Raw genomic sequence first — 26,133 nt, 5'->3', positions numbered from 1 at the left:
CAAATTTCACTAAACTGACATAATTTAGTTTATAATAAAATCCAAGCATTATAATGTTGGTTTATTTTTGAAATGTGTTTCAAAATGACAACTCATTTTAATCAAGAGAGCATATTTTCCTGGGCAATTCCATGACAAATATTTTATTTGCCTTCTTATGCTGTCTGCAGGAGTAAGTGCATTAGTGTGCGCATCCTTGAGCTTTTGAAATGACCAGAAGTTAGCTTTGACCTTGGATGATGCACGCACATGTAGCGTGCACACTGCCATTCATAAGATGTCTTGTAAATAACTTCAGAAGTGTTACCTGGTTACAAAAACAGTGTTTTTAGATTTAGAAGTGTTTGTTGAGAAGCATTTTATATTTGCAGAAATAAGCTGTTTTGGAGCATTTTCCACCATCTTGGATTTTTGCTCAAGCAAACAGCTACAGGGGGATTTTCACATTTCCGGGTTTCTTATGCAGAAGTAAAAGTAAACTGTGCATCCGAACTTCAGGTCAGTTGTCAACAATGGCAGAAGAATGTTTTATTCATATATATACATATATATATATTTTTAAAATGTGCAGACAATTGTTACTGAAATTATATAAATTAATTCATTTCACTCCTAACCACAGCACAGCTCAGCAAAGAAGATGCTCTGAAAACCCGAGCAATCACCCGACTTCAAATCCTAGTGGAAGGAGCCATTCGCAGAGTGAAGGAGTATCGCATCTCGGAACACACTCTTCCTCCGGACCTTGTCTGGGAACACGCTCTTCCTCTGACCTTGTCTGGGAACACGCTCTTCCTCTGACCTTGTCTGGGAACACACTCTTCCTCTGACCTTGTCTGGGAAAGTCAACCAGCTGTGGATCAACTGCTGTGTGATGACCGACTTCCAGGGAAGACTTGATTTGAAAGGCTATATTCCTGCTGAATAAAACATCATTTTTTTTTGTCTTCATTCAAATATTACAGTGTGAATTCAACCCTAGAATCAAACCTCCATCCTTTTCATAACAACTCTGCCCATACACTCAACAAAAATATAAACGCAACACTTTTGGTTTTACTCCGATTTTGTATGAGATGAACTCAAAGATCTAAAACTTTTTCCACATACACAATATCACCATTTCCCTCAAATATTGTTCACAAACCAGTCTAAATCTGTGATAGTGAGCACTTCTCCTTTGCTGGGATAATCCATCCCACCTCACAGGTGTGCCATATCAAGATGCTGATTAGACACCATGATTAGTGGTGATCATCCTCATCGGGGGTCTCAACCTGACTCCAGTTCTTCGTTGTAACCGACTTGAGTGGGCAAATGCTCACATTCGCTGGCGTTTGGCACGTTGGAGAGGTGTTCTCTTCATGGATGAATCCCGGTTCACACTGTTCAGGGCAGATGGCAGACAGCATGTGTGGCGTCATGTGGGTGAGCGGTTTTCTGATGTCAGTGTTGTGGATCGAGTGGCCCATGGTGGCGGTGGGGTTATGGTATGGGCAGGCATCTGTTATGGATGAAGAACACAGGTGCGTTTTATTGATGGCATTTTGAATGCACAGAGATACAGTGATGAGATCATGAGGCCCATTGTTGTGCCATACATCCAAGAACATCACCTCATGTTGCAGCAGGATAATGCACGGCCCCATGTTGCAAGGATCTGTGTTGGGAAGGTGTCGTAGCACGGACCCACAACAGGGGGCGCAAATGAACGGACAATGAGTAAGCCAAAAGGTAACAATTTAATGTTGTGATAATACACAACGAAATGTGTCGTAATTTTCACAGTCAATAAACACCAGGTGACGTGTGGGCAGGCTCGAAGATAGAAGACGCCCGACGAGAGAGAAGCCGCGTCCCACACGGCCTCCACCACCAACGGTCTGAAGAACACCGGAGCCGCCAAGTCCTGAGTCCCCAGGTGGCCTCTGTCTTCGGCTGTCGACCCTGGTACTGCTGGCAGAAAACAGAAAGATGATGTGTGAGTGTGAGTCCGCACACTCAGTAATTTACAGTCCAAACACAGTTGGGAGGGAGCACCTCCACCTCCAAATCACACACACTCGTGCAGCTCCTGGTCAACCACTTATCTGTGATGGGGTGTGAGGCGAAGCCGTCGCTGTCACACCAAACGCCAATCCTCCAGATAAGGCAACACTCCAGGAAAACGGCTGCAATAGAGGTTCAAGTTATTACACACACACAGTGTTAGTCAGCAGAGAAATTACCTTGGTACTGGTAGTCGATTTCTCGGCGGGGAGGTGGAGTTGCAGTCCGGCTTTTATGGTAGTGATGATAACGAGTGACAGCTGGTGCAGAGGATGAGTGACAGCTGTCACTTCTTCTGGGTCTGGCGCCCTCTCGTGCTTGGAGCCCGCACTCCAAGCAGGGCGCCCTCTGGTGGTGGTGGGCCAGCAGTACCTCCTCTTCAGCGGCCCACACAACAGGACCCCCCCCTCAACGGGCGCCTCCTGGCGTCCGACCAGGCTTGTCCGGATGTCTTGTGTAGAATTCGGCCAGGAGGGCCGGGTCCAGGATGAAGCTCCTCTTCACCCAGGAGCGTTCTTCAGGTCCATACCCCTCCCAGTCCACCAGATATTGGAAACCCCGGCCCTTACGACGGACGTCCAGGAGCCTGCGGACTGTCCAGGCAGGCTCCCCGTCAATGAGCCGGGCAGGAGGCGGCGTAGGTCCCGGAGTACAGAGGGGCGAGGTGTGGTGTGGTTTGAGACGGGAAACATGAAAGACAGGGTGAATCCGCAGTGAAGCCGGGAGTTGAAGCTTCACTGCGGCCGGGTTGATGATCTTGAGGATACGAAAGGGTCCGATGAATCTGTCCTTTAGTTTTGGGGAGTCGACACACAAAGGGATGTCCTTGGTCGAGAGCCGGGCTGGTATGTTGGGGCCGGGGAACGTCGGCGGTCCGCATGGGTCTTGGCCCTCGTCCGGGCTTTTAACAGGGCAGAGCGGGCGGTCCGCCACACCCGGCGGCACCTCCTGAGGTGGGCCTGGACCGAGGGCACACCGACCTCTCCCTCCACCAGCGGGAACAATGGGGGCTGGAACCCCAAACATGCCTCAAAAGGGGAGAGGCCGGTAGCAGACGAGACTTGGCTGTTATGGGCATACTTGATCCAGGCCAGATGGTGACTCCAGGCCGCCGGGTGCGTGGAGGTGACGCAGCGAAGGGCCTGTTCCAACTCCTGGTTAGCCCGCTCTGCCTGGCCGTTGGTCTGGGGGTGGTACCCGGACGAGAGACTCACGGTGGCCCCCAGCTCCTTACAGAAACTCTTCCACACCTGCGAAGAGAACTGGGGACCACGATCTGATACAATGTCCGATGGTATCCCATGCAGCCGCATGACGTGGTGGACCAGAAGGTCTGCCGTCTCCTGGGCTGTCGGGAGCTTCGGGAGGGCCACGAAGTGGGCCGCCTTGGAGAACCGGTCCACTATCGTGAGAATAACGGTGTTGCCCTGGGACGGCGGGAGGCCCGTGATGAAGTCCAGGCCGATGTGAGACCAGGGGCGATGAGGCACCGGCAGGGGCTGGAGGAGTCCCGTCGTCCTCCGATGGTCTGCCTTGCCCCTGGCGCAGATGGTACAGGCCTGGACGTAGTCCCGGACGTCGGTTTCCAGGGACGCCCACCAGAAGCGCTGCTGGACTACTGCCACGGTCCTACGCACTCCGGGATGACAGGAGAGCTTGGATCCGTGACAGAAGTCCAATACGGCAGCTCTTGCCTCTGGTGGGACGTACAGTCTGTTCTTGGGGCCAGTCCCCGGGTCCGGGCTCCTTGTCAGGGCCTCCCGGACGGTCTTCTCCACGTCCCAGGTGAGGGTGGCCACGACAGTGGACTCGGGGATGATGGTCTCGGTGGGGTTCGACAGCCCCGCTTTGGCTTCTTCTTCGTGTACCCGGGACAATGCATCTGGTTTTTGGTTCTTGGTCCCGGGGCGATATGTGATCTGGAAGTCAAAGCGCCCGAAGAACAGAGACCAGCGGGCTTGCCTGGGGTTCAGCCGCTTGGCGGTCCGGATGTACTCCAGGTTCCGATGGTCAGTGAAAACCGTGAAGGGCAACGATGCCCCCTCCAGCAGGTGTCTCCACTCTTCAAGAGCCTCCTTCACCGCAAGAAGTTCCCGATTGCCGACGTCATAGTTCCGTTCAGCTGGGGTCAACCTGCGGGAATAAAAGGCACAAGGATGGAGGACTTTATCAGCCTCCACGCTCTGGGACAGCACGGCTCCTATCCCTGAGTCAGAGGCGTCCACCTCTACTATGTACTGGCGATCAGGATCAGGCTGCACCAGAACTGGTGCAGTCGAGAACCGGCGTTTCAACTCCTGGAACGCGGCTTCGCACCGATCCGACCAGGCGAAGGGGACCTTGGTGGAGGTCAGGGCAGTCAGGGGGCTAACTACCTGACTGTAACCTTTAATGAACCTCCTGTAGAAATTTGCAAAGCCTAGGAACTGCTGTAGTTTCCTGCGGCTTGTTGGTTGGGGCCAATCTCTCACCGCCGCAACCTTAGCCGGATCAGGGGCGACGGAGTTGGAGGAGATGATGAACCCCAGGAAGGACAAAGAAGTGCGGTGGAACTCGCACTTCTCGCCCTTCACAAACAGCCGGTTCTCCAACAACCGCTGTAGGACCTGACGTACATGCTGGACATGGGTCTCAGGGTCCGGGGAAAAGATGAGTATATCGTCCAGATATACGAAGACGAACCGATGCAGGAAGTCCCGCAAGACGTCATTTACCAAAGCTTGGAACGTCGCGGGGGCGTTAGTGAGGCCGAACGGCATGACCAGGTACTCAAAATGACCTAACGGGGTGTTGAATGCCGTCTTCCATTCGTCTCCCTTCCGGATCCGAACCAGGTGGTACGCGTTTCTAAGATCCAATTTTGTGAAAATTTGGGCTCCATGCAGGGGCGTGAACACTGAATCTAACAGAGGTAACGGGTATCGGTTGCGAACCGTGATCTCGTTCAGCCCTCTGCAATCAATGCATGGATGGAGTCCGCCGTCTTTCTTGCCCACAAAAAAGAAACCAGCACCCATCGGGGAGGTGGAGTTCCGGATCAGCCCGGCAGCTAAGGAGTCCCGGATGTAGGTCTCCATTGATTCGCGTTCCGGACGTGAGAGGTTGTACAGCCTGCTGGACAGGTACTCAGCGCCCGGGACCAAATCGATGGCACAATCATACGGTCAGTGCGGGGGAAGAGTGAGTGCCAGATCTTTGCTGAAAACGTCAGCAAGATCGTGGTACTCCTTTGGCACCGCCGATAGATTGGGGGGAACTTTGACCTCCTCATTAGCCGTAGTGCCGGGAGGAACCGAGGATCCTAAGCACTCCCGGTGGCAGGTTTCGCTCCACTGCGTCACAACCCCAGATGGCCAATCAATCCGGGGATTGTGCTTCACCATCCATGGAAAGCCCAAAATCACTCGGGAGGTAGAAGGTGTTACATGGAACACTATCTCCTCCCTGTGATTCCCAGACACAACCAAAGTCACTGGTTGTGTCTGATGTGTGATTAATGGAAGCAGGGTGCCATCTAGTGCTCGCACCTGCAATGGTGCCGGCAGAGCCACCAGAGGGAGCCCTACTTCCTTTACCCATCTGCTGTCCAGCAGATTCCCTTCAGACCCTGTGTCTATCAGTGCTGGGGCATGAAGGGTTAAATCCCCACAAAGGATTGTTACTGGGAGTCGTGCAGATTTGCGGGGTTTTCCCGCATGCGTGTTATGACCCACCCTTAGCCCAGTTTCTAAGGACGGGCGTTGTAGTTTGACCGTTTTAGGGCAGTCCCTCTGCATGTGCTCGCAAGAGCCGCAGACGAAACACTCCCCGCGGGCCAGCCTCCTTTGTCTGATGTTTGATTTTAATTTGGCCCTGCTCGTGTCCCTAGCCTCCTCAGCAGGGGGAGCTGTAGCCACACGGAGCTCTCTGGCAGTGAAGCGTGGGGACGACGTCATCTTATCGGAACCGGAAGGGGGAGGGACGACTCGTGCCCGGTCATGCCTCCCGGCCTGCTCCCGACGATGCTCATTTAAACGGTTGTCTAAACGTATAACCAAATCGATCAGCCCGTCCAATTCCCGCGGTTCCTCCTTGGCCAGTAGGTGCTCCTTAAGGACCGGGGACAGTCCATTTACAAAGGCGGCGCGGAGCGCAACGTTATTCCAGCCGGACCTCGCTGCCGCGATGCGGAAGCCGACTGCATACTCGGCTGCGCTACGACGCCCCTGTCTCATCGACAGCAGCACGTTCGAAGCGGTCTCGCCTCTGTTGGGATGATCAAACACTTGTTTGAATTCCCGTACAAACCCAGTATAAGACGTTAGGAGCCGTGAATTCTGCTCCCAAAGCGCCGTAGCCCATGCGCGTGCCTCTCCTCGAAGCAGATTAATAACATAAGCTACCCGGCTAGCATCTGATGCGTACATGACGGGGCGCTGTGAAAAGACGAGCGAACACTGCATGAGGAAGTCCGCGCACGTCTCGACACAGCCCCCGTACGGTTCCGGAGGGCTTATGTATGCTTCAGGGGACGGTGGGGGGGTTCGTTGAACGACCAGTGGAACGTCTAATACAGGCCCAGGACCAGCCAGAGGAGTGGCTGCAGCAGCGCCCTGATCGCGCGCTTCCACCCTGGCGGTGAGAGCCTCCACCCTCCGATTAAGGAGGACACTCTGCTCGGTCACTAATTCTAACCGGGCCTTGAAGGCGGTTAAGATCTGCTGCAGCTCACTCAACCCGCCTCCCGCTGACGCCTGCGCTCCTGGCTCTTCCATTGGCCGTTCAAGCTGAAGTTGACGCCCCTCGGAGTCCATGACGGTGGCCGAGAAATCCTGTTGGGAAGGTGTCGTAGCACGGACCCACAACAGGGGGCGCAAATGAACGGACAATGAGTAAGCCAAAAGGTAACAATTTAATGTTGTGATAATACACAACGAAATGTGTCGTAATTTTCACAGTCAATAAACACCAGGTGACGTGTGGGCAGGCTCGAAGATAGAAGACGCCCGACGAGAGAGAAGCCGCGTCCCACACGGCCTCCACCACCAACGGTCTGAAGAACACCGGAGCCGCCAAGTCCTGAGTCCCCAGGTGGCCTCTGTCTTCGGCTGTCGACCCTGGTACTGCTGGCAGAAAACAGAAAGATGATGTGTGAGTGTGAGTCCGCACACTCAGTAATTTACAGTCCAAACACAGTTGGGAGGGAGCACCTCCACCTCCAAATCACACACACTCGTGCAGCTCCTGGTCAACCACTTATCTGTGATGGGGTGTGAGGCGAAGCCGTCGCTGTCACACCAAACGCCAATCCTCCAGATAAGGCAACACTCCAGGAAAACGGCTGCAATAGAGGTTCAAGTTATTACACACACACAGTGTTAGTCAGCAGAGAAATTACCTTGGTACTGGTAGTCGATTTCTCGGCGGGGAGGTGGAGTTGCAGTCCGGCTTTTATGGTAGTGATGATAACGAGTGACAGCTGGTGCAGAGGATGAGTGACAGCTGTCACTTCTTCTGGGTCTGGCGCACTCTCGTGCTTGGAGCCCGCACTCCAAGCAGGGCGCCCTCTGGTGGTGGTGGGCCAGCAGTACCTCCTCTTCAGCGGCCCACACAACAGATCTGTACACAATTCTTGGAAGCTGAAAATGTCCCAGTTCTTGCATGGCCGGCATACTCACCGGACATGTCACCCATTGAGCATATTTGGGATGCTCTGGACCGGCGTATACGACAGCGTGTACCAGTTCCTGCCAATATCCAGCAACTTCGCACAGCTATTGAAGAGGAGTGGACCAACATTCCAACAACAATTGACAACCTGATCAACTGTATGCGAAGGAGATGTGTTGCACTGCATGAGGCAAATGGTGGTCACACCAGATACTGACTGGTATCCCCCCCCCAATGAAACAAAACTGCACCTTTCAGAGTGGCCTTTTATTGTGGACAGTCTAAGGCACACCTGTGCACTAATCATGGTGTCTAATCAGCATCTTGATATGGCACACCTGTGAGGTGGGATGGATTATCTCAGCAAAGAAGAAGTGCTCACTATCACAGATTTAGACTGGTTTGTGTACAATATTTGAGGGAAATGGTGATATTGTGTATGTGGAAAAAGTTTTAGATCTTTGAGTTCATCTCATACAAAATGGGAGCAAAACCAAAAGTGTTGAGTGTAGATCACACAGCTGTAGTGTAAATTCAATTCAATTTAATTTATTTCCTTTATATAGCGCCAAATCACAACAGAGTTGCCTCAAGGCACTTCACACAGGTAAGGTCTAACCTTACCAACCCCCAGAGCAACAGTGGTAAGGAAAAACTCCCTCTGAGGAAGAAACCTCAAGCAGACCAGACTCAAAGGGGTGACCCTCTGCTTGGGCCATGCTACAAACATAAATTACAGAAATAATTCACAGAACAATTCACAGACGAATATACAAGAATTGCTGTTGGTGCACAGGACAGGAGGGTCGCCAACACAAACACAACTCCCATCTCTGGATGGAGCTGCACCTTAAACAGAGAAAAAACAGAATCAGGCATCAGAAAGACAAAAAATACTGTATAATTTGCCAGCATTAATCAACAAGAAAAACAGAAGAAATACTAAGGTGATCGCCGGCCACTAGCCCTAAGCTTCACTAAAAGACCCAGAATTTAGGTGAAGTTGAGGCCGCGGCCCGCTCCAATTACTAATAACGTGAATTAAAAGAGTAAAAAGCGTAAAACAAAACTGCACCAGTATGCTAGCCATATGAAAGGGAAAATAAGTGCGTCTTAAGTCTGGACTTGAAAGTCTCCACAGAATCTGAATGTTTTATTGATGCAGGGAGATCATTCCACAGAACAGGGGCATGATACGTACGTAAGGTTTAATTAGGTCAGCTAGGTAGGAGGGTGCCAGTCCATGAATAATTTTATAGGTTAGTAGCAGAACCTTAAAATCTGATCTCACTGGGACAGGAAGCCAGTGAAGGGATGCCAAAATGGGTGTAATGTGGTCGAACTTCCTGCTTCATGTCAAAAGTCTGGCTGCAGCATTTTGAACCAATTGGAGACCCCTAATGCTAGACTGCGGTAAACCAGACAAATAGAACATTGCAGTAGTCCAATAGATAAATGCATGGATCAGGGTCTCAGCATCAGCCATAGACAGGATGGGATGAATCTTCGCTATATTTCGCAGGTGAAAGAAAGCAGTCCTAGTAATATTTCTAATGTGGAGGCCAAAGGACAACGAAGGATCAAAAATTACCCCAAGGTTCCTCACTTTGTCAGTGTGATGTATGACACACGAGCTGAGGCTGAGCGTTAACTGGTCAAATTGATGCCGATGTCTCACTGGACCAAGAACCATCATTTCAGGGTGTAGTGGCTGGATTAAGGCATGCCGGGATATGTTTAACCTGATGTCTTCTATTTTCTTCCCAAAGTAATCCAGGAAATCTTGTGCTGTAAAAGGAGAGCGAACTACAGGTGGTTGTCCATGCAAAAGTGTTGCCACCATGTCGAATAAGAACTTTGAGTTATGCTTGTTTTTGTTGATGAAATCAGAGTAGTAAGTCCGCTTTGTAGCCAATAATGCATGCTTATAGTCTAAGATAGCATCACGCCACGCTAGGTGAAATACTTCTAATTTTGAACAACGCCATTTCCGTTCTAGACCTCTTGCTTTATGCTTGAGGTCATGGAGATAATCATTGAACCAAAGTGACTGTCATTTGGGGGAGCGCGGTTTTAACACAGGTGGTGCAATCATGTCGAGTGTAGTTTTGAGCACTGAGTTTAAACTATCCACAAGTCTGTCTACTGACTGGGTATTTGTCAAATGTGAAGCTAAGACATCAAGCAGTCTAGCTTCGAGTTCAGTCTTAGTTGAGGAGTTGATGCATCGCCGTAAAGATATATAAGGTTGTTGTTCCACTAAACACGGCAGCGAAACTGTAAACTTAATAAGTGAGTGATCAGACACCACTGATGTAAGAGGCATGATGTCAATATTCGTGACAGCAATACCACGTGCGAGAACCAGATCCAGGGTATTTCCACTAATGTGCTTCGAATCCCGAATGCATTGTCGAAATCCTAATGCAGCCACAATTTCCATAAATGATTTGCAGAGGGGATCAGAAGGCTTATTTATATGAATATTAAAGTCACCAATGATCAGAATGTTATCTACACTAGTTGACAAGTTAGAGATGAACGCACCAAATTCATCTAAGAATTCAGAATATGGGCCAGGAGGCCTATATACAGTGACAAAGTAATATGACTGATTTTTATTCTTCTGACCTTGGCAATGTGTAATATCCTGAGCAGAGCGGAGAATCAGATGCTCAAATGAGTGATATTTGTAACCCCCAACAGCTAATAAGCTAAACCTAGATTTAGAAATAAGAGCAACACCTCTGCCACCTGCCTTGCCTCTGATAGCCTTTACACCATGTTTTTTGACCTGTGTGTTGTGTGGGCCGCCAGAAGAGGAGGTACTGCTGGCCCACCACCAGAGGGTGCCCTGCCTGAAGTGCGGGCTTCAGGCACGAGAGGGCGCTGCCGCCACGGACACAGCCGGGAGTGACAGCTGTTACTCATTACTTCCTGACAGCTGTCACTCATTCTTCATCACCTCACTCCATAAAACCCAGACGTCATCTCCACCTCATCGCCGAGATATCGTACTTCATTGAAGGTAATATCCTCAGCCGTTTTGTGTTACAATATATCTTTATATTGTGAGTGTTTGCAGGAGTACCGGTTCCTCTATCTGTGGAAGCTGAGTGAGTGCAGGACGGCACTCTTTTCCCCTGAGGAATCACTGCGGTACTCATCACATATTGAGTGAGAGGTGGAGGCGGCATTCCCACCGTTGTTGTTACTGGGTGTACACACACCCACACTTGACTGTCTTTGTTCTCGCCAGCAGTACCAGATCCGACAGTCGGAGACGGTGATCACCTGGGAATTCGGGACTTGGCGGCTCCAGTATTCACCAGGTTCGGTGGTGGCAGAAATCGTGTGGTTCCGGCCCTTCTCAGGACAGACGTCTTCTATCCTCGAGCCTGCCCACACGTCACCTTTGTAATTTGACTGTAATCATGTTCTGAGATTGTCTGTATATTCGTTGTGCACATTTCACAACATTAAATTGTTACTTTTTGGCTCATCTATTGACCGTTCATTTGCGCCCCCCTGTTGTGGGTCAGTGTCACTACACTTTCACAACAGGATATCTCGGCCAGCGTCATGGACTCCGAGGGGCGTCACCCGGCTGTTGAACGACCAATGGGAGAGCAGGGAGCACAGGCGTCTGCAGGAGGCGTGATTGGTGAGCTGCAGCACATTCTCACCGCCTTTATGACTCGGTTGGATCAAATGACTGAGCAAAACATCCTCCTGAACCGCAGGGTGGAGGCTCTCTCCGAGCAGATGGCGGCGAGCGCTCAGGGCACTGCTGCAGCTCGTCCTCCTGTCGACCCTGTGCAGGATATGAACGTTCCAGTGGTGGTTCAACAACCCCTCCCACCATCCCCTGAAGCATACATAAGCCCTCCTGAGCCGTACGAAGGTTGTGTGGAGACGTGCGCGGACTTTCTTATGCAGTGTTCGCTCGTCTTCGCACAACGTCCCGTCATGTACGCGTCAGATGCTAGTAAAATAGCTTATGTGATTGCTCTGCTTTGGGGTAAAGCACGCGCCTGGGCTACGGCGCTCTGGGAACAGAACTCACGGTTGTTATCAGCATACACTGGGTTTGTGGGGGAGTTCAGAACAGTGTTTGATCACCCTAACAGAGGAGAGACCACTTCAACTGTGCTGCTGTCAATGAGACAGGGACGCGAGAGCGCAGCCACTTATGCAGTCAACTTCCGCATCGCGGCTGCGAGGTCCGGCTGGAATAACGTTGCGCTCCACGCCGCCTTCATAAACGGACTGTCGTTGGTTCTGAAGGAGCAGCTGGTAGCTAAGGAGGAACTGCGGGATTTAGATGGGCTTATCGATCTCGTTATACGGTTAGACAATCGGTTGGAGGAACGCCGTCGGGAGCGAGGCGAAGGACGTGACCGGATACGCGCCGCCCCTCTCCCTTCTGGGTTCGAAAAGGGGCCGCCCTCCCCACGCTCCACAGCCGCAGCGCTTTGTGGGGCAACAGCTCCCCCTGCTGATGTTGTTAGGGAAACGCACAGGGCCAAAATGAGGAGGTTGATCCGTGGAGAGTGTTTTCTCTGCAGCTCAACTGAGCACACACAGAGAAACTGCCCCAAACGGCCAAAACGACAACACTCGCCCTTAGAGACTGGGCTAAGGGGGGGTCAAAACATTCAAGTGAGACACACACAGATTGCCACACGACTCCCAGTCACAATCCTGAGCGGGGATTTAACCCTTCAAGCCCCAGCACTGGTGGACACGGGGTCAGAAGGGAATCTGCTAGACAGCAGATGGGCAAGGGAGGTAGGGCTCCCTCTGGTGGCGCTTCCTTCGCCATTGCAGGTGCGGGCACTAGATGGCACCCTCCTCCCTTTACTCACACACAAGACACAACCAGTAACTGGTGGTGTCTGGAAACCATCGGGAGGAGATTGAGTTTTTTGTAACTCCTTCTACCTCCCTCGTGATTTTGGGCATCCCATGGATGTTGAAGCACAATCCCCGGATTGATAGGCCGTCTGGGGTGGTGGTTCAGTGGAGCGAAACCTGCCATGGGGTGTGTTTAGGATCCTCGGTTCCTCCCGGTTTACAGGCTAAGGAGGAGGTCAAAGTCCCTCCCAATCTGACGGCAGTGCCGGTTGAGTACCACGATCTTGCTGACGTCTTCAGCAAGGATCTGGCACTCACCCTTCCCCCGCACCGTCCGTACGATTGTGCCATTGATTTGGTTCCAGGCGCTGAGTTCCCGTCCAGCAGGCTGTACAACCTCTCACGACCTGAGCGCGAATCAATGGAGACCTACATCCGGGACTCATTAGCTGCCGGGCTGATCCGGAACTCCACCTCCCCGATGTGGGCAGGTTTCTTCTTTGTGGGCAAGAAAGATGGCGGACTCCGTCCATACATTGATTACAGGGGGCTGAATGAGATTACGGTTCGCAATCGATACCCGTTGCCATTGTTGGATTCCGTGTTCACCCCCCTGCATGGAGCCAAAATCTTTAATAAGCTGGATCTTAGAAATGCGTATCACCTGGTTCGGATCCGGAAGGGAGACGAATGGAAGACGGCATTTAACACCCCGTTAGGTCACTTTGAGTACCTGGTCATGCCGTTCGGCCTCACCAACGCCCCCGCGACGTTCCAAGCCTTGGTTAACGACGTCTTGCGGGACTTCCTGCACTGATTCGTCTTCGTATATCTGGACGATATTCTCATCTTTTCTCCGGATCCTGAGACCCGTGTCCAGCATGTACGTCAGGTCCTGCAGCGGTTGTTAGAGAACCGACTGTTTGTGAAGGGCGAGAAGTGCGAGTTTCACTGCACGTCTTTGTCCTTCCTGGGGTTTATCATCTCCTCTAACTCCGTCGCCCCTGATCCGGCCAAGGTTGCGGCGGTGAGAGATTGGCCCCAACCAACAAGCCGTAGGAAGCTGCAACAGTTCCTCGGCTTCGCTAATTTCTATAGGAGGTTCATTAAGGGCTACAGTCAGGTAGTTAGCCCCCTGACAGCCCTGACCTCTCCAAAAGTCCCCTTCACCTGGTCGGATCGGTGCGAAGCCGCGTTCAAGGAGTTGAAACGATGGTTCTCTACTGCACCAGTTTTGGTGCAGCCCGACCCTAGCCGCCAGTTCATGGTTGAAGTGGACGCCTCTGACTCAGGGATAGGAGCTGTGTTGTCCCAGAGCGGAGACAGCGATAAGGTTCTTCACCCGTGTGCCTATTTTTCACGCAGGTTGACCCCGGCTGAACGGAACTATGACGTCGGCAATCGAGAACTCCTTGCGGTGAAAGAGGCTCTTGAGGAGTGGAGACACCTGTTGGAGGGAGCGTCTGTGCCGTTCACGGTTTTCACTGACCATCGGAACCTGGAGTATATCAGGACCGCCAAGCGGCTGAACCCCAGGCAAGCCCGCTGGTCACTGTTCTTCGGGCGTTTTGACTTCCGGATCACCTATCGCCCCGGGACCAAGAACCAGAGGTCGGATGTCTTGTCCCGGGTACACGAAGAGGAGGTCAAAACTGCACTGTCGGATCCACCGGAGCCCATCCTGCCGGAGTCCACTATCGTGGCCACCCTCACCTGGGACGTGGAGAAGACCGTCCGGGAGGCCCTGGCACGGAGCCCGGACCCAGGAACAGGTCCGAAGAACCGTTTATATGTCCCACCAGAGGCCAGAGCTGCAGTCTTGGACTTCTGTCACGGTTCCAAGCTCTCCTGTCATCCAGGGGTGCGAAGGACCGTGGCAGTTGTCCGGCAGCGCTTCTGGTGGGCGTCTATGGAGGCCGACGTCCGGGAGTATATCCAGGCCTGCACCACCTGTGCCAGGGGCAAGGCAGACCATAAAAGGTCCCAAGGACTTCTCCAGCCATTACCGGTGCCTCATCGCCCCTGGTCCCACATCGGCCTGGATTTCGTCACGGGCCTCCCGCCGTCCCAGGGCAACACCACCATCTTCACGATAGTGGACCGATTCTCCAAGGTGGCCCATTTCGTGGCCCTCCCGAAGCTCCCAACAGCCCAGGAGACAGCAGACCTCCTGGTCCACCACGTCGTCCGTCTGCATGGGATACCCACCGACATCGTCTCTGACCGTGGTCCCCAGTTCTCCTCACACGTCTGGAGGAGCTTCTGCAGGGAACTGGGGGCCACCGTGAGCCTCTTGTCCGGGTACCATCCACAGACGAACGGACAGGCAGAGCGGGCCAACCAGGAACTGGAACAGACCCTCCGCTGCGTAACATCCGCGCACCCGACGGCCTGGAGTAACCATCTGGCCTGGATCGAGTATGCGCATAACAGCCAGGTGTCTTCTGCCACCGGCCTCTCCCCATTTGAGGTGTGTTTGGGGTACCAGCCCCCATTATTTCCCGTGGTGGAGGGAGAGGTCGGTGTGCCCTCGGTCCGGGCCCATCTTCGGAGGTGCCGTCGGGTGTGGTGCACCGCCCGTTCTGCCTTGTTAAAAGCCCGGACAAGGGCCAAGACCCATGCAGACCGCCGGCGGTCCCCGGCCCCTGCATACCAGCCCGGGCAGGAGATGTGGTTGTCAACGAAGGACATCCCCCTGCAAGTACAGTCTCCAAAATTGATGGACAGGTTCATCGGCCCCTTCCGTATCCTCAAAGTCCTCAGCCCTGCCGCGGTGAAGCTCCAGCTCCCAGCTTCAGTGCGGATCCACCCGGTCTTCCATGTTTCCAGGATCAAACCTCACCACACCTCACCCCTCTGTGCTCCCGGTCCGGCGCCGCCTCCTGCCCGGATCATTGACGGGGAGCCGGCTTGGACAGTGCGCCGGCTCCTGGACGTCCGTCGAATGGGCCGGGGGTTCCAATATCTGGTGGACTGGGAAGGGTATGGACCCGAAGAACGCTCCTGGGTGAAGAGGAGCTTCATCCTGGATCCGGCCCTCCTGGCCGACTTCTACCGCCGACACCCCGACAAACCTGGTCGGGCGCCAGGAGGCGCCCATTGAGGGGGGGGTCCTGTTGTGTGGGCCGCCAGAAGAGGAGGTACTGCTGGCCCACCACCAGAGGGCGCCCTGCCTGAAGTGCGGGCTTCAGGCACGAGAGGGCGCTGCCGCCACGGACACAGCCAGGAGTGACAGCTGTTACTCATTACTTCCTGACAGCTGTCACTCATTCTTCATCACCTCACTCCATAAAACCCAGACGTCATCTCCACCTCATCGCCGAGATATCGTACTTCATTGAAGGTAATATCCTCAGCCGTTTTGTGTTACAATATATCTGTATATTGTGAGTGTTTGCAGGAGTACCGGTTCCTCTATCTGTGGAAGCTGAGTGAGTGCAGGACGGCACTCTTTTCCCTTGAGGAATCACTGCGGTACTCATCACATATTGAGTGAGAGGTGGAGGTGGCATTCCCACCGTTGTTGTTACTGAGTGTACACACACCCACACTTGACTGTCTTTGTTCTCGCCAGCAGTACCAGATCCGACAGTCGGAGACAGTGATCACCTGGGAATTCGGGATTTGGCGGCTCCAGTATTCACCAGGTTCGGTGGTGGCAGAAATCGTGTGGTTCCGGCCCTTCTCAGGACAGACGTCTTCTATCCTCGAGCCTGCCCACACGTCACCTTTGTAATTTGACTGTAATCATGTTCTGAGATTGTCTGTATATTCGTTGTGCACATTTCACAACATTAAATTGTTACTTTTTGGCTCATCTATTGACCGTTCATTTGCGCCCCCTGTTGTGGGTCCGTGTCACTACACTTTCACAACACTGTGCCTGTTATTGAACTACATCTCAGCCTCTCGCCATTCTGATACCTTTGCTTTGCTGCTGGATTCCCTGTGTACCGACCTCCCGCCTGTTTCTCTTATTAAACCTTTTGAACTCTGTCAGTCGTGTGAGATTGCATTTGTGTCCACCCAGTTTGTGCCACATCTGATAAACATGAAAAGAATTGCACAAAGAACTATAAAAACTGAAAAGGGAACAACCAGTAAATGCTAAGATTAAATAAGAATGGAACTTCACAAGTGGATAAAGTAAATAACAGATAATTCAACATATGATAAGAACAAAACAACCAAGAAATAAAACTAATGATTACACAATGAAGACACAGACTGGCAGGACAAAACTTGAGCAGGGCTGAAAAAAGGCTAGAGTATGAAAAGTAATAAAGATGACTAAAAGGCAAAACAAACTATAGGCTAAACAGTGAATACTTGAAGAAACAAAACCCGGGACTACTGAATGACATAAATGACTGAACCGAAAATAAATGATAAACAGATAACAAAATCAGGGACTAAAGTACACAGAGAAGGGATGATCAAAACCAAACTCGGATGAAAATTAACAAGTGACAAAAATAAAACAATTATTAAATCAAGATTGAGCCAGACAGCAGAAAAGGAAAAAGGGACAAATGATGACTGAAACATAAACAGGGCCGAAACCTGACAGTCATTCGGAAAACTGCTCACTTCAATGTTTTATTTGTTAAATCAGTGTGAACAATAAGTGACAATATACAACAATTTACATTATTATACACCAATTAACACTTTAATAGTATCATCACCTGTGTATGTTTGATAGAGTGTTGATTTGCAAACACTCCTGGCTGATGGCTTTGGTCTCCTCACAGCCACGTCCTGAACTGGCTCTGGATGAATCCCCTGGGAATGATATTAACAAGCAGCCATGAGTGGAATAGTGTCCTGCTTCATTGTAAGAAGTCATCATCATCAAGTTTGGAAAAAATCTAATAGCCCAAAGTCTATTTTTATTTGTTTTATAAACCAGTTATTGATTAATTTGCTGTTTTTTAACCTTCCTGTCAATGATGTTGGATACTGATAAAAAACAAACCAACCAGTAATTATTGCATTAAACACAGAGATGTACATGTACTGTAGAAACACTGGATTATATATGGATTGTTTATTCAGGTAAACAGGACAGTCTTAACTCACTACTAATTACCGCTAACTGTTGCTAACATTGGCTAACGTAGTTCATTACAGAACAGGCTAACCACAGGCTACAAAATAAGTCAGCTCATTCTTATTTTTAAAAAGCGAATACACTGTTTAGTTAGGTTTAACATTACCCTCGACAGCATACATTATAATGTCAACAGTGTTTATATTTGCGTTGATGCTAAGCTGGCTAGCTACTAACCTTCATATCTGTAGATGAAGCGCTCAAAAATAAACTGTATCCTTAGTCCAGTTTGGAGTGGGCTGTGGGAGAGTGTCTCTGTTAATCGGTACACATCTTGACAGGTCACTCTTGAAAGATCTAAAAGAGATTCTGTAAAAAGAGTAAACTTTCTGCGGAGCTTAGGTTTGCCGTTGCACTGGAAGTCGCAATGCACAGTAAACTTTGTTAGCGGAAGTTAGCCTGTGCGTGAAAATCCCCCATATAACATTGCCTTGCTTTTCTGCACTCTGATTGGCTGTCACTGTCTGCTTCCCAGTGTCCATTGTGCAAGTCAGGGGAAGCCTCCATGTGATCTATGAAGCCACTGTCATAGACGGTATGGATCACTACTATAAGTAGATCAAGGTCATCTGTTCTTTTGAAATTTCTCCTGTCAGGGGAACAATTTATTAATTTTTTTCTTGACAATGTGAATTTTGATCATATTGGCAATGTCATATTCTGATTCCACTGTTTAAAAGTTGGCAATATGGTGACTTACTGGTTTGCACTGTTGCCTCACAGCACGAAAGTCATGGGATCACTTCCCACCTATGACCTATTTGTGTGGATTTTGTATGTTTTTCCCATGTTTTCATAGGTTCTTTCCAGGCGCTCTGGCTTCTACCCACATCCAAATGACAGTAGGTGAACTGGAAACTTTAAATTGTCTGTAAGTGTGTGTGTGGGTGTGAATGTGTTTGTTTATTTATAAGTGGCCTTATGACAGACTGGCATCCTGCTTACTAAGCAGGTATAGAAAATGGATGGATGTTTAAAGCTAATAAATAAAATTAAAGTGGTGCCACAGAAAATTATTTTTATGACTTGAATTTTAAAAAAAGGATCTTGAAAGGCAGTATATCTTTGTACAGTAATATCTTTTCTTTTTTCAAAACAATGTCTAAGCTCAGGCATGTCACGTTTTTTGTTTGCAAGTTAAACATGCGTGTGGCCTCTAGGTGTGACTGTGGAGAGATGTTCCAAATGTTTCAGAAGATCAAATCTTTTCCTGAATCTATAGATCTATTTGAGTCTCTTAAATATTCTATTTTTGCCATCACTAAGTACAGGCAAAGTTCAGGAACGGATGTTAATGCAGAATACAGAGAATGCTGGATGGCTATGTGATACAGCACAAAACCATCTGGTTGCAGCCAACTGCCAGAGAAGGCTTTTTAAACTGAGGCCTCACTGCAGGGGATAAGCTGCAGGTCTACAGGGAGGTAGGCTTTAACTGTTTTGTTTTGTTTTTCCAGCTACTTCTAAAATTGTTTTGCCATACATCACATTAAGATCTATAAGTTCATTGAGTTGTGCAACAACCATTCTCCACTACATGAATTCTCCCTTCAGTATTGCAAAAACTGTCATATAAATGATAATTTATTTGTGTGACTGATGCCTTTGTAGTTGTGCTGCCTGGAACATAACACAAAGGCGTATTTCAATCACTGAAAAGAAGAACAACCTTGTATTCTCTAAAACTGCAGCAAACCATAGGTGAATTAATCTGTTTTAGTCTTTTAAAATAAATTAGTAATTTTATAAATATTAAAAAGTCACGCATTTTATTCATGTGTGTTAATAAAAACTGGATTTTTTGCAGGCTGATTCAGGCAGATATCAGTGAAAACAAACATTCTCTTTCATCCAGGAAGATTAAAAGCCAGTTCAGCACATTTTTTTCGATTAATATACTGTGGTTAATGGTGTCATTGCTATTTTTATATGAAAATTCCCGAGTACATTTTTTATATGCTGTTTGTGATTTTCTTGATGAGTTCAAGCAATGCAAGTGTCGTGGAGCTGTTGTTTTTGAGAACATACCAACAATCTTAACAAATTGTGTTTATCAATGAAATTATTGAGTCTAGCAGTGAAGAGTTTTTTTCAAAAATCTTGGAGGATGGCAAAAGTACAGAAACAGGCCTGTAATTTAAAAAAAAAAGAAAGATTTGAAATATAAATTGCATACGAGGTCTCTTAGATAATAAACCGACCCTTTTATTATTTTTTTTAACTATATGGATTTGAATGACATGCGATTACACCAATCATGCTTGAACCCTCGTGCGCATGCGTGAGTTTTTTCACGCGTGTCGGTGACGTCATTTCCCTGTGGGCAGGCCTTGAGTGAGATGTGGTCCCGCCCTCTCGGCTGAATTCCTTTGTTTCACACGCTGCTCGAGACGGCGCCCGTTGCTTTATCAAAAATTTTTCTGGACCTGTGAGGAATATCTGAGTGGACACTATTCGAGAAATTAAGCTGGTTTTCTGTGAAAAGTTTAACAGCTGATGAGAGATTATGGGGTGTTTCTGTCGGTGTAAGGACTTCCCACGGAGCGGGACGTCGCGCAGCGCTTCCAGGCGCTGTCGTTGGCCTGTTTCGAGCTGAAAACATCCTAATTTAAGGCTTAATTCACCCAGGACATCGTGAGAGAACAGAGAAGATTCAGAAGAGGCCGGCATGAGGAATTTATGCGGACATTCCACTGTTTAAGGACATTTTTTCAAATGAAAGACATACGCGCAAATTCGCCGAGTCGTTTCCGTGACGACTCGGCAAATCTGTGTGCGCCGCGACAGGAAAAACACCTCCGTGTTGAAAACCATTTGTAGAATTCAGGCGGCTTTTATTGGCTTTCAACAAGTGAGTAACTGAGAAACTGTTTAACAGCTTGGGCATGTTCCAACTTGCCCGTTAAGATTTCCAACGGAGGTGTTTTTCCTGTCGCGACCCCCCGCGGTCGGGTCCAGCCCGACATGCGACTCTGCCCGCACATTCTTTCATTACAAAATGTCCGTTAACAATGGAATGTCCGAATAAACTCCTCATGCCGACTTCTTCTGAAAGTTCTCTGTTCTCTGACGACTTACTGCGTCAACAGAGCCTGAAATGTGGAAGTTTTCAACTTGAAACGGCGAGACGCTGCCGCCTCGAAGCACAGATCGCCGTCAGGCGCCGTGGACCGTCCTTAAAGCGACACTACCAGACCAAAATCTCTCATCAGCCGTTAAAATTTTTACCGAAAACCAGCTGAATTTATTGAATGGTGTCCACTCAGTTGTGCCTTACAGTTTTTATCAAACAAACAGTTTTACAATTTTTATCAAACAAAGCAACAGTCTCTGAGCCATTCCTAAACAATGAAAAAAATCGACGAGCGGGTGGACGACTCCTCACTCAAAGACTGCCCACAGGCGAATGACGTAACCGACAGGCGTGAAAAAACTCTCGCATGCCCACGAGGGTTCAAGCATGTCTGATGTAATCACACGTGATTCAAATCCATATGGTTTTTGAAAAAAATAATAAGGTCGGATACTTTTCTAATAGACCTCGTATGTAACACAAATCTAAAACAAGCCTTTTCCATTCTTATTGCTGTATGGCCTCTAGATTTTTAAAGATTTAAATCCAAAAAAGAATTATCCTTGGCACCACGTAATTTCAAAATTCTCTGGTCTGATGAGACAAACATTGAACTCTTTGGTGTGAATGCCAGGCATCATGTTTGGAGGAAACCAGGCACCATCCCTACAGTGAAACATGGTGGTGGCAGCATCCAGAGCGCCCTTGACCTGAGACTGGAATGACAGTTCATCTTTCAGCAGGACAATCTTGGCACACAACCAAGATATCAAAGGAGTGGTTTTCAGGACAACTCTGTGAATGTTCTTGAGAGGCCCAGCCAGAGCCCAGACCTGAATCCAACTGAACATCTCTGGAGAGATCTGAAAATGGTTGTGCACCGACGCTCCCCATCCAACCTGGTGTAGCTTGAGAGGTGCTGCAAAGAGAATGGGCAAAAGTGCCCAAAGATAGGTGTGGCAAGCCTGCGGCATCATATTCAAGAAGACTTGAGGCTGTAATTGCTGCCAGAGGTGCATCAACAAACTATTGAGCAAAGACTGTGAATACTTATGTACATGTGATTTTTTTAGTTTTTTATTTTTAATAAATTTTCAAACATGAAATGAAAAAAGCTTTTCATATTGTCATTATGGGGTGTTGTGAGTATAATTTTGAGGTGGAAAAATTATTTACAATCAAAACTGATTGTGGGCTGGATAAAGCAGGCTAACATTTAGTTTCTGGAATGGCCTTTCCAAAGCCCCGACCTCAACTCTCTTGAAAATTTGTGGACTGCACTTAAAAGCTGGGTCTGTGCTGGGAAACCAAACAATTTAAATGAACTCTACCAATTCTGCCAAAATGAGTGGTCAAATATTCAGCCAGAATTATGCCAGAAGCATGTTAATTGAGGCTTTTCAGGTTTCAAATCCCGCAAAACCTCAGAGATGTCACCGCTGTGCGAGAGGCACATTGAGAACTAACATTGAGAACTGCATTGAGACACTCTGATCACGCTGCACTTTAACCGCTGCATACGGACAACAGCATTAACATCGCAACATACAACTATTTTTATATTGTGCCTAAAACTCTCGTGAACATATTCTCTGGGTTTATAGACGTTGTTATTGTGTTTGTTTTATGTAAACATGGGAGAATCACAGGCTGTCTCTCCATTATTTTCAGTGGGAGCTGCTGTGAGATACGCTCGCTTCCTGTCGTTCTGGGAGAAAGTGAAGTTTGCTCCTTAACGTCTTGATTATTGTTCTTTACAACACTGTTTGCCCTCTTTGTTCCAGACTAATATATATAATATGTCTGAAATTCGGTTTGCGCTTATTAAATTCCACGTAGATTAAACGTAGCTGTTATAACAATTATAACGTTGTTATAATTGTTTTAGCAAGTATACAGGATATCATGCATGCAGTCTCTTATTAACATGATGAAAAGCATAATAAATTATATTTTGTAGTATAATATTAATTTACAATTGTCATCATGTGGATTCTTTATGTTGTTTTGACTGCAGCGACTCTCTGGCGCGCAAGGGATTATGGGATACGTGAAAACCCCGAATGGCAACCAAAAGCATCTGGTCGAAGTGTAGCTTGCGAAAGGACATTTAACCAAATACTAGTGGGGGTGTATGTATATCTTTGAGCCTGTAGGTATAATTTTGACCCTGTTGTGTTAGCGAAAACTCCAAATAAATTCAAATTTGTGCTCCAATTCTTTGTTTTTGAAGTAATTAATGATGTATGCTTTACAGTCATTTCACCTTGGCAAAATAATAATTCTAAGAAATAATTCAAAGTCCAGCTTTATCATGACATTCATGTCCATGATGAGTGTATATAAATCTTCCAGCCACAACTGTATGTAATTCTGTTATAACCCACTAGAGGCGAATACAGAGAAACATTGTCGCGTCAGCTCCGATTTTCATGAACGCATCATTCGACAACCGGAAGTATGTTCCAGTCGGGTTCAGTGTTTTTTTTGTTTATTTTTTTTGTCGGTGCAGCTCACTGATGTCTATGGGGCTAAGCTAAGCTAGCTACAACAAGCTGATGTAAAGTGAGTTAACATTTATCTAACAGTGGCGATGAATCCGTCGCCAACTTAATCTGGCAAGTGCTTTGTCTGCGAATTTACTAGTATGCAAAAAACAACTTCGCTGTGGAAGTAGCAGCTGGAATAAGGTAATGTCACCAGCGAGTTTTGTTGTCGGCTTGTAAATTAACGTTTAACACGCTGGGTACCACAGTTATTGTTTAAACGTACTTACTGATAAACCTTATTAGTGTTTCCCCAGCATTTCTGGCATACTGTTGATGGCTGTAATTTTGGAGAACATTAAAGTAGCCATTGTGCAGAATGGTTTTATATTTGCTTTTCAGTTTGCATGTGTCTGGAATTTCAAAAGTAATTCTCTAAGGTTCCACAATTCCTTGATGTGTGTGTAGAAAGTCTTTTGCTGTAAGCAGACAAAATTTAATTTATTTTCAATTTATTTACATTTATATAGCACCAAATCACAACAGAGTTGCCTCAAAGCGCTTCACACAGGTAAGGTCTATCCTTACCAACCCCCAGAGCAACAGTGGTAAGGAAAAACTCCCTCTGAGGAAGAAACCTCAAGCAGACCAGACTCAAAGGGGTAACCCTCTGCTTGGGCCATGCTACAAACATAAATTACAGAACAATTCACGGACAAATATACAAGAAATGCTATTGGCGCACAGGACAGGAGGATCGCCAACACGAATACAACTCCCATCTCTGGATGGAGCTGCAACTTAAACAGAGAGAAAAAACAGAATCAGGCATCAGAAAGACAAAAATACGGTATAATTTACCAGCATTAAACAACAAGAAAAACGGAGAAATACTAAGGTGATCGCCGGCCACTAGCCTTAAAGTTCACTAATTTAGTTTCTACCAAAATCCAAACATTCAAATGTAGGTTTACTTTTGTAACATGTTGCAATGTTACAGCTCATTTTAAGAGAACATATTTATCTGGGTGGAATTCCATAGCGAATATTTTCTTTTCTTTCTTAAGCCCCTTTTACCCCGGTGTGTGTGTCATAGACCGAATGGTCCCTTCTAAAAATTGGTCCACCATACCTTCACTGCGCATGCGTCATTTCGGAGCGTCAGCAGCGATTCACTCATTATCACCTCGTTTCTGTTTAAAAACTGCACTCCAGTCATCATCTATCTCAGTGACAGATATCTGAAACTTTTGTAAAACAATCATTTCCACATAAATTCAGCATTATTTCATAATAAAAGATGGGGGACTGATCAGAGCGCCATAGCAGCACATCTGAGACTGACGTGCTGCTGTTCCTACATCATTTCAGATCGTCAGCAGCGATTCACTGATTATCACCTCATTTCTGCTTAAAACGGCCTTGTTTCTGCTTAAAACTGACTTTAGAATGATTTAAGAGGTTTTACTTTGTCATCTGATAGTTAATAATCACATTCAGTCAGTCTCAGACATGCTGCTGTGGTCCGAAATGACTCATGCGCAGTGATGGCAGGGCAGACCAATGGACGATTTTCAAGTTGCGATAGAGCAGCGCCTACACGCATGCGTGATGACATCACAACTCAGTCCGGTTAGGAAGACGTAGTTTTATTCAATAAGAACTGTCAAGAAACTTTCTCGTCGCTGTTTGGAGTTGTGTGGAGGTAGGAATAGCCTTTTGAATGCTTGAATAACGATGTCAGTTGCACAAATAAATCAAGTAATAGTGAAGACATGTTCATTGCGCCCAGAATGTTGCCATTTTGGTCATTGAACTTTCCTAGCAACGAATGTAAAGCCCTGGTCACATGGCACTAATGAAGGACACTGAAGCCAAAACGAAACAAGAAATCTTGACTTGTGTTGACTTTTGAAGACATCGTTTCACCTACGTCTAGCTTCGATCAGTTAGCCGCTTCGTGAGGCATCACAACATCTGATCGGTCAGCCGTTCCATGAGGCATCATAACATCTGATGAGTTAGCCGCTCCGTGAGACGCCATAACATCCAATCGGTTAGTCGCTCCGTGAGGCGTCATAACAAGCTGTTGTTTCTAATGATGCCAAACACGTGAGTGAGAGGCTCACTAACCAGAAGTCTTGGGTTCAGGATGGCGGTGCAACTTGAAAATTGTCCATTCTTAGAGGGGACTGTTCAGTAGGAGACACCAGGTCTACGTAGAGTTGTGTTGTGCTGCGTATTGAGTACGCCTGAAAAAAATGTTGCTACACCCAGATTTGGCATAGTCCCTTGTGTATGTTATACATAGGCTGACATACGATGGCATATGATTTGCATACCTAAGTTTGCTTCTTGGGTATGGTTGCTTACTGTATGCTTACTGCCACGTATGTAGACCTTGCCACGATGTCAACCTAGTTTTCTGCCTCTCAATCCACTTCTGCTTGTCCAGCGGGATAAAGTCCGGCAGCTATAATGGAGTCCAGCAGGATGAATAACAGGTAGCGTGGTATTACATAGGCGTGGTCTACAGTAGCATAGTGTTGCATAAAAACTATGTACTTTCTGCATCCAGTGCGCTACGCTGAAATGGATGCAAAAAGTTAAACATGTTTAATTGTTTGGTGCATGTGCGCTGAGTACTCTGCATAACTACACAGTCATGGCTGAATCTATGGAGAATACTGCGACGTTTAAGATTGTCAGGATGCTCCTCTGCTTTAAGGAGCGTTTAGTGCTAAAGTCTGCTGTTTGCACAGTAAGCAGTTTCTACAAGTTGTAAACAGTTCCATGAAAACTATTAAATTCTGTTTTAATGTGAAAAAGAGTGAACATCTCTCCTCCCCTGTCTCACGCTTCCCCCTTGGCTTTAAAGAAATGCAGACTCTCCTGATTTCTCCTCC

At 48.0% G+C, this 26,133-nt stretch overlaps 1 protein-coding gene across 3 annotated transcripts in view; it reads left to right on the top strand.

Moving 5' to 3' along the window:
• The first annotated feature begins 23,186 nt into the window (after positions 1 to 23,186).
• Positions 23,187 to 26,133, top strand: part of rcbtb2 (regulator of chromosome condensation (RCC1) and BTB (POZ) domain containing protein 2) — a 65,851-nt gene continuing 62,904 nt past the window's right edge. For 2 of the 3 annotated variants that reach the window (XM_034168449.1, XM_034168450.1), the window contains exon 1: positions 23,188 to 23,431. The gene's annotated coding sequence lies outside the window, so the exon portion shown is untranslated. Of the gene's footprint in view, positions 23,432 to 26,133 lie in introns of all 3 variants that reach the window. The other variant, XR_004560157.1, reaches the window with a different exon arrangement.

The sequence above is a fragment of the Thalassophryne amazonica genome, chromosome 4 (genome assembly GCF_902500255.1).
Source record: "Thalassophryne amazonica chromosome 4, fThaAma1.1, whole genome shotgun sequence".
NCBI lineage: Eukaryota > Metazoa > Chordata > Actinopteri > Batrachoidiformes > Batrachoididae > Thalassophryne > Thalassophryne amazonica.
Note: the sequence above shows the minus strand (reverse complement) of the source record. Positions and strands in the feature narration are given on the sequence as shown.